The sequence below is a fragment of the Asparagus officinalis genome, chromosome 6 (genome assembly GCF_001876935.1).
Source record: "Asparagus officinalis chromosome 6, Aspof.V1, whole genome shotgun sequence".
In the NCBI taxonomy this organism is placed as follows: domain Eukaryota; kingdom Viridiplantae; phylum Streptophyta; class Magnoliopsida; order Asparagales; family Asparagaceae; genus Asparagus; species Asparagus officinalis.
Window position 1 is genome coordinate 22,112,923 of NC_033799.1, and position 9,957 is coordinate 22,122,879.

Consider the following 9,957-nt stretch of genomic DNA (forward strand, 5'->3'; position numbering starts at 1 on the left):
GATCAATTGACCATATATTGAAGTGAACGGTATGCCATGATACATGCAAGTTACTTTGTATTTGACTATCCTACATATTTATCCTTCAACTATTTTGAATGTCTTATTAGGATTTTGAGTTTTCCTTATGCTTGTAGATTCTTCCGCCATGTCCTCTAAACCTTCACATTCTCATGAGCTTAAATATGATTTTTTTTTTCAGTGTACTCTGCCCAGGAACAATGTTCTGGTGGACCAATCTCAGAGCCTAGAGCGTAGAATTATTGGTCTGCATAATCAAATAAAAGTGAAACCTCAAATATGAAGTTTTCATATTTGGTGAATGAAGATAGAAATTCCAGGGCAAGCATGGATATACCTTTTGAATTGTTGATTCTTATTTTTGAGAAGATGCAGCAACTTGCTCTTAGCAAGAGGGAGGAGTATATCTAGCCATCCAGGTTGAAGCATTATCTGTAATGAATCTAACGTTGATGGCAAGTAACCCCTCAGAGAGAGAAAGGTATGCTGCTTTCTATTTCACTGCATAGACGCAGTCTTCCTACTCAAAAAGAAACCTGATTAGTTTGTACATTAACAATTACATAGGTTTGGACTCGTGCAACTGTTGGAGGTTTTTGCCGAAGTTATTGCAGAAGGAAATTGGCTTGTGCGTGAGAAAGCAAGCCGTGCGTCTTCGGTTTCTTTTACTTAACTGTAGGTTTTCATCTTTGCTTGTTGTGCCATTATCCATGATATTCCTTACAGCCTAATAAATTATTTTCTGCTCTTTTACTCTCCCCTTCTTTACCATGGTTCGGTAGAGTTTTGCTCAACATTGACGGTTTAAATGAGAACAAGCTGGGACTCTGCTTCCATAGATTAGCCATTTCCCTTCTAGTGAATGGTTACGTTCTTAGATTGAGAGGGAGTTTGTTTTATTTATTTAAGGCATATATATTTTTCAGCTTAAAAGCTGTTGGTGCATATATTTTGATTCAATATAATATAGGAATAGATAACCTGGTTGCGACAACCTAATACTTGTTCGTATTCTACAAGATGCACAATTGCACATAACTGTTACGGTACATCTAATTAAGTATAGTCTTCTTTACCATCATGTATTTGCTTAGCAATTGGCATTTGAGACCTTTATTTTGGAATTGTAGGCCCAAAGGTGTTATCGGTGTTTTGTGATGAAACTGACCATGCAAAAACAACAGATTGCCTAATAGCTATACCAACATTACGGGAAGGAACTAACCGTATCTTTGAGAGCCTAGCAGAATGCTTAGCTTGTGCTGGAGTTAATACTGAGATATGCATTTATAGAATGAATTTCTATGAAGGATACATGGTGCATGTGTGTCTCTGTATGTGCATGCATGTCTGTGTCCATCTGTCTTGTATCATGAGCTTGTACCACTATAATAGCTAAACAAAAAACTGTTATATATTTAACTTTTATCTTATAGAAACCAATGCCTGGATCATCATTTTCCTTTTTATTCTTTATTATGAAAGCCAACAGACTATGCTATTAATTCTACTATGTCGGGTCTGGTGCCACTAGTCAGATTCAATTATAATTATAATAGAGAGAATTTTTGGAATTAGCTTGGGGCATAATTATTATGTGACTTCGGGTTTGTTTGTAATGCATTAATAGCCTTATAGCAATTTTACGTAAACCCAATAACAATTGCGGAGATAACTACAAAAATGAATTCTATGAAAGTGATGTTTCTTGATGTTCTTTACCGTAAAATTGCTTATGGATTTATTTTATGATCAATTGTAAGTGATTATGATTGGTCTATTTATCTCTCATGTGTTTTCAGTATTCTTCTTTCACGGTATACAATAATCATTCTTTTCTTTTTTAGTTTCCAATTCTTGTTTGTATAATTGCTCAATATGTCTAGAAGGGAACATAATCATTCTTTTCTTTTTTAGTTTCCAATTCTTGTTTGTATAATTGCTCAATATGTCTAGAAGGGAACATTTGTGATATAAGTGCTGCTCAATATGTCTAGAAGGGAACATTTGTGATATAAGTGCTTTCAGACATCCGACTTAAACTAAGTTACAATACTCTCGGTATTAATAGTTTACATATGTAATACTGCAAACTATAAATTATCCTAGACGGAAACTTGGCTGTTTCAGGTTTACTGACTTTGTTTTTACCATGTTTCTTGCAGTGTCTCTGAAACCCGCGGAAACTTGGCTGTTTCAGGTTTACTGACTTTGTTTTTACCATGTTTCTTGCAGTGTCTCTGAAACCCGAGCTTTTTGAAGGATTACGTTTTGACTTCTCTGAAACCCGAGCTTTTTGAAGGATTACGTTTTGACTTTACAAAAGGTTTGAACCAGAAGTTTTCACCGAGTCACAGGTAATCTAGTATTTAATTATTGAATGATTATGAATTCTTCTAAAGTGTTAGTGTATTGAATGATTATGATTTATGTTGTGCGCAGCGGAACTCGAAACCACACGAACAAGCACAAGATAAATCACAACCAAATAAGCCAAACACAATACCACATCAAGACAAACGAATTTTATGTGGTTCGGCAATGTGCCTACGTCCACGGGGCAAGGAGGGGAGAGTTCTTACTATTAGAAATCAAGAGAATACAAATAGGGTTACAAATCTCACCAAATAAATCCTAAAATAAAGCCTCTAAATCTCTCACAAATCTCCCACAATTAGATGCAACAATCCCCTCTCAAAGACTGCTCAAAACGTCCTTACTTAATCCTAATTAATTAGGATTAGACTTATATATCAACTTAGAAACAAAACGGGTTGAAATTCAAAACTCAGCTTAGACCCGACTCGCGGTCGACCGTTGCGCCATGCGTGGTCGACCGTGAAAACGACAGAAACTTTTCTAAGTATCTGGACTTTTGGCGGTCGACTGCCGCACCAAGCGCGGTCGACTACGACATGATACTGAACAAAACTCATGCTCATGCACGTTGGCGGTCGACCGCCGCGCCACACACGGTCGACCACACAGCACCCAAACCTGTTCCTTCGTCTTTTCCTGCGGTCTTCGTCGTTGTGTTCGCCATTTCTTCAATTCTCCACCTCGACAAACATTTCTACCAAACTGAGCCGACACCAAATCATCCAAATGTCCCACTTGTTGCGTCCAGGACGAAGTGGAAACAACCCACGACAACGGACTCAATCCACAACAAGTCGGGAATCTAAACGAGAGCTCAAACAATCTCCCCCCATCAAAATCAACAAATCTAACCGGCTGCATCAAACGTGACTACCTACGTATCCTCTTGCCAAGGAATCAAGCCGAACGTAGTTCACCTAAATGACCTCCAAAGGCCCTCAACTCTGAAGAATATTTAATAGCTTCATACAATGACCAAATTTCACACCTGAAACAATATTGGTCAACATATCCGCAGGGTTGTCTTTCGTGTGTATCTTCTCCAATATGACGTCTCTATCATCCAATACGTCACGAACAAAGTGGAATCTGACATCAATGTGCTTCGTGCGTGCATGATAAACCTGATTTTCGCCAAATAAATAGCCGACATGCTATCACAATATATCCGAAGGGTCTCCTGTGTAATTCCCAAGTCCTCTAGCAATCCACGCAACCACAAAGTCTCCTTAACATCTTCAGTCACCGTCATATATTCCGCCTCTGTAGTAGAGAGAGTCACTGTAGACTGAAGTGTACATCTCCAATATACCGGTGCACCTGCTAGTGTAAACACATATTCTGAAGTAGATCGGCGCTTGTCAAGATCCCCCGCATAATCTGAATCCACGTAGCCAATACAATCCTGCCCATTCTTCTCACTCTTCTGAAAAATCAATCCAACATCCACGGTGCCTTTAACATACCGTAGAATCCACTTCACTGTCTCCCAATGACCCTTCCCGGGATCGTGCATGTACCTCGATACCATACTCACGGTCTGTGACAAATCTGGCCTCGTACACACCATCACATACATCAAGCTACCCACTGTACTGGCATATGGAACATTCGACATATAATCTCTGTCCTCAACAGAAACATGTAACATATTAGCTGAAAGCTTGAAGTGGGGAGCCAATGGAGTGCTAACTGTTTTTGCATTGCCATTAAAGCTGAATTTCTTCAACATCTTCTGCAAATAACTCCTATGTGTAAGATTCAATCTCCCCTTCACCCTGTCTCTCTCGATCTCCATACCCAATATCTTCTTAGCTTATCCAAGATCCTTCATTTCAAACTCGGATGACAACTCCTCTTTCAACTTTCGAATAGCCGAAGAATTCCTGGAAGCAATAAGCATATCATCAACATATAAAAGTAAATACATATGCTTACCATCCTGTAGTTTGTAAATGTAAACACATGGGTCATATGGGCTCCTCGTGTACCCATGACCAATAATGAAGCAATCGGATCTCTTGTACCACTGTCGCGGCAATTGCTTCAAATCATAAAAAGACTTCTTCAGCTTGCAAACCAAATCTTTCTTTTCTGCAGATTTGAATCCCAATGGTTGTGTCATGTAGATCTCATCATCTAAATATCCGTGTAAAAAGGCTGTCTTAACATCCATCTGGACCAAATCCAAATCCAGCTGTGCCACCAATGCCAATAAAATCCGAATCGACGAATGCTTCACAACGGGTGAAAATACCTCGTTGTAATCAACACCCTCAAGCTATGCATATCCCTTGGCAACCAATCTAGCTTTGTACCTAATGTCCCTAATAGAAGATCCCTCGTTCTTCGCATATACCCACTTGCAACCAATAATTTTCTTACCTTTAGGTAGCATTGTAAGTTCCCAAGTATCGTTCTTCTGAAGAGATCGCATCTCCTCCTCCATAGCTTCCCTCCACTTGATCGAATCGGGGCTAGACTTTGCCTCCTTGAATGTGGATGGAACCATATCAACGATCTCCACTGATAATGCATATGCGACCATGACATCATTATACCTAGCTGGCCGACGAATCACCCTTCTAGGTTTGTTCGCTGCAACAGACTCTTGAACATGATCCTGCTCCTGAGTCTCACAATCCACTGTATATCCTCTATTTGCCCGGCTGTCATCCCATCTCCTTCCAGTGTCACCTCTGTAGGACCCTCAATGGATACAATGCTATTTGGAGTGGGTGGAGTCACATCATCCTCTACCTGTTGCGATATCTCTCTAATCTGGTCTTCCTCCACTTGCTGAGGAATTTGAGGTCTCATCATGTACGCCTCATCAAATGTGACATCCCTACTAATAACTATCTTCTTATCATGTAGATCCCATAATTTGAAGCCTTTAACTCTATCTCTAAATCCCACAAAGACTACCTTCCTCGCCATCATATTCAATTTACCATCACTAACATGATAATAAGGACACTCAAATATCCGAAGCGACTCATAGTCACTAGCTACCGAATCAGACCAACGCTCCAAAAGAGTCTTCCTCTGTATCCTAGTGCACGATAACCTATTAACGAGATGACTCATATAAACCAACGACTCGGCCCAAAAGGATCTAGGCAATCCACTCCGCGATATCATACATCGCACCTTCTCCAGTAAGGTACAATTCAATCTCTCAGCCACCCCGTTCTGTTGCGGTGTCTCTCGAACTGTGAAGTGTCATCTAATGTCGTGATCTTGGCAAAACTGTAGAAACGGATCACTCTTATACTCTCCACCGTTATCTGAACGTAGAGTCTTTACCTTTCTACTTGTCTGCAGCTTTATTTTCTTCTTTCACTCCACAAAAATATACAGGACTTCATGTTTATGCTTCATAGATTATACCCAATTCCTCCTGGAATAGTCATCAATGAAAGTGACAAAATAGTTGGCCTCACCAAGTGATGTGTTCTTGGAAAGGCCTCAAACATCTGTGTGAACGTAATCCAATATACCTTGGGTATTGTGAATAACGGTGCCAAACTTCACTCTAGTCTTCTTCCCAAGTACACAATGCTCACACAACTCCATCTTGTAGGTCTTAGCACCTATCAAAAGCCCATGTTTCGCCAGTGACTGCAGGGACTTATCACCTGTGTGTCCTAGTCTCATGTGCCATAGAGTAGTAGTGTCCTTTTCTGTAGTGATAGAAGCTGTCAGATCTCCTGTAATTGTTTTGCCCTTCAAGTAGTATAGAAAGTTTCCCCTGACTCCTCGCATCACCCCATAGAACCCTTCGTGATCTTCACGGTAGCATCTTCTAAGGTCACCCGATAACCAGCTGCTTCCAAAGTACCAAGAGAAATGATGTTTTTCGTCAACTGTGGCACAAACCTCACTCTTTTAACTCCCTCACCATACCATCATGCATCCTGATCCGGACTGAACCAATACCACCAATAAGGCATACATGGTCATTACCCATAAGCACGACATCCCCTCTTTCCAGTTCCTCAAAGCTGGAGAACCAATCCCTCATCAGGCAAATGTGATATGTGACTCCTGACTCCAACATCCAATCCGTGGAGTTGGCATAGCAAACCGATGGTAGTGCATGGTACGAATAGCCCGAAGAATCTGAATCTGAATGTTCGCCAACACCTTTTGTAACATTCACTTTTGAAGCTTGTACAGCTTTCCCCTTGTTCTTCCCAGTTTTTTCCTTCCACTTTGGGCAGTCAATCTTCCAATGTCCCTCTTTACAATATTGACATTGATTTCTACCAACACTCTTATAGGCACGTCTATTCTTCGACATTGAACGGTTGTCTTGACGGCGGTTTGGAGTACGGCCTTGAACTGCTAATGCATCTCCCGATGCCTTCTCGGAGGGTTCGCCATCACTCTTCCTCAGCTCATAATTCACCAATACCGAGGTCACCTTCTTGTAGCTAATTGCTGTTCTTCCATTGATCATAGTGAGAATGAACGTACCATAATCATTCTCGGGCAACGAACACAATAGTAACATCACATTGTCTTCATCCTCAACCATGATATCCACATTGGCCATATCTGAAAGTAGCTTCGTGAAATTGTTGACATGCTCCCTGATGGAAACTTCCTTCTTCATCTTGAACTGGTAAAACCTCTTCTTCAGGTGAAGCCGATTCTCAACGCTCTTCGTAAGATACTTCTCATTGAGTGTTTCCCACATTCTCTTCGTTGACGTCTCGTTCATCACGTCATAAATAAGATCCGACGTTAAGCATGACCGAATAACTCCACAAGTACTACTATTCATCTTCTTCCAAACATTGTCCTCCATATCAGTGGATTTCTCTTGTAACTCAAGAGTCTCCTCCAAATTCTGTGCATCCAATGTATCCATCACCTGACTCCTCCACAAACCGAAATTAATCTTGCCGTCGAACTTCGGAACATCAATCTTCGTATTATTGATGCTCAGCCTCTGTATCGCCTTCGTAAGAGACGAACCTGATGTGCTTGCCTCTCCCATGTTGTCGATCTAACTCTTCAAATAAGAATCCTTCACCGAATCATTTGAACAAGCCCTAAGACAAACTTGAAGCTCTGATACCACTTGTTGTGCGCAGCGGAACTCGAAACCACACGAACAAGCACAAGATAAATCACAACCAAATAAGCCAAACATAATACCACAGCAAGACAAACGAATTTTATGTGGTTCGGCAAGGTGCCTACGTCCACGGGGCAAGGAGGGAAGAGTTCTTACTATTAGAAATCAAGAGAATACAAATATGGTTACAAATCTCACCAAATAAATCCTAAAATAAAGCCTCTAAATCTCTCACAAATCTCCCACAATTAGATGCAATAATCCCCTCTCAAAGACTGCTCAAAACGTCTTTACATAACCCTAATTAATTAGGATTAGACTTATATATCAACTCAGAAACAAAACGGATTGAAAACCAAAACCCAGCTTAGACTCGACTCGCGGTCGAGACCGCAAAAATGACAAAAACTTTCCAGCGGCGGTCGACCGCGAAAACGACAAAAACTTTCCTGAGTCTCTGGACTTTTGGCGGTCGACACCAAGCGCGGTCGACTGCGACCTGATACTGAACAGAACTCATCCTCGTGCACGTTGGAGGTCGACCGTCGCGCCACACGCGGTCGACCGGATAGCACCAAAACCTATTCCTTCGTTTTTTCCTGCGGTCTTTGTCGCTATGCTCGCCATTTCTTCAATTTATTCTAAGGTTTAGCTTTAACATTGTAGTGTTTTGTAAGCTTTGACTTTAAAATTGTATGCCTGTCACTGATTAAGCTAACCTCTAATATCCTTCTTACCTATTTTGTAGGTTGCCCTCAAACCTTACATCACTGTTGGTGATCCTGATCTCTCAACAACCTCAGAAGTATTGAAAGTTCTCGACTCCTGCGGTTCCGATTGTACATAAACATATAAATAGAAAATTAGTTATTATCTATGTAAACAATTTATGTATCGCTTTAGGCTTTGATATTGGAATATAATTAGATTGTGTTGGATATGAATATGATTTGGTGTTGTGCTATATTGTGTTCATGTGATATTATATGCTGTGCAAAGTAGATTCTGCCAAAAAAAAAAAAAACTGTAACATCCTAGACGGGGATTCCATCTAGGATGTTCCTCCTAGACGGAAAATTCCGTCTAGGATGTTTACATGTATCCTAGACGGAACTTCCGTCTAGGATAGTATCGTAGACGGTACTATCCTAGACGGAACTTCCATCTAAGATACATCTTAGATGGAATTTCCATCTAGGATTATCCTAGACAGTTTTTTTCCGTCTAGAAATATTCTAGACGGTATTTTGTTCTCTCTAGGATGCATTTCCATCTAGGATAGTATCCTAGACGGAATTCTGTCCAGGATACTGTTTAAGATGATGCATTCTCGGCGAAAATATACTAGACCAACATCCTAGACGGAATTCCGTCTAGGATAACTAATTTAGACGGAAATCTAGTCATCCTAGACGGAAAATTCTATCTAGGATGCTTGATTTTCTACTAGAGCCCTAACCTCGCGTGGCATAATGACACTGTTCACCCGCTGAAACCTTCGTTCACAGCAAAATCCTAGTCCTAACCTCGCCACAATGACACTATTCATCCATGAGTTACTGTTCATCCGCTTCATCGCATGCACACAAGGTGTTCGACGGATTTCCTTAGCGAGATTTCTTTCTACTTGGCCAGCCTCTAGCCAAGTTGTCTCCCGTCATGCGCTTTCCACTCACCGATGCTTATAAGATCCGGTCACCGCGCCTCCTCTTGCGACCACCGTGCGTGATCGTTGATCATTGCTGCAACACCATATCTTGCCGCTTGCAAGATCCAGTGACCGCGCCTTCTCTCACGATTATAGGTCAGCTCTCTCGCAACCACCGTGCGTGACCGTCGATCATTGCTGCAATAACATGATCTTGTCGCCTGCAATTCTAGCCACCGATGTGCTTCAATTCAACCACCTGTCACCAAGCCATGATAACAACCATCTATGTAAATTTGGCTCTTCTTACCCAAGCTCGCGGTTCTCTATTGATCATGAGTTTGACAGAGGGCGTTAAATATAGTTATTAGGCATATTATATCCCTTTCTTTTAGTCTCATGTTGCTTAGAATACTAAAACCTTTTCTCTCGGTCTTGTATTTAAACACTTTAGTACAATGAATAAAATTATCTCTTCTCTTCCCTGAAGTTCTATTCTTAACATATATAAAAAGGATCACTTCAATTTTTTGTTTTAAATAATTCACTAAGTTAGGGATTGATGACAATGAGAGGGCGGCTCATTTAGCAAAATGGTCTTATAAGAGAGAGAGAGAGAGAGAGAGAGAGAGAGAGGTGAGACCACCACTTTATAATGTGACAAGTAGGGTGAGCATCACCACATGACTATCTTTAATAGCTAATTTTGCACAAAGATTATATATATATATATGGTGAGACCACCACTTTATAATGTGACAAGCAGGGTGAGCATCACCACATGACTATCTTTAATAGCTAATTTTGCACAAAGATAATA

The 9,957-nt window shown here is 40.7% G+C and overlaps 1 long non-coding RNA gene across 2 annotated transcripts; it reads left to right on the forward strand.

Moving 5' to 3' along the window:
- LOC109844264 lies at positions 223–2,296 on the forward strand. Of its 2 annotated transcripts, none has more exons than XR_002247957.1 (3): positions 223–502; positions 589–696; positions 2,257–2,296. It is a non-coding gene; the product is annotated as an uncharacterized LOC109844264 (long non-coding RNA). The 2 variants fall into 2 exon arrangements; XR_002247956.1 differs by lacking the exon at positions 2,257–2,296 and adding an exon at positions 1,152–1,238.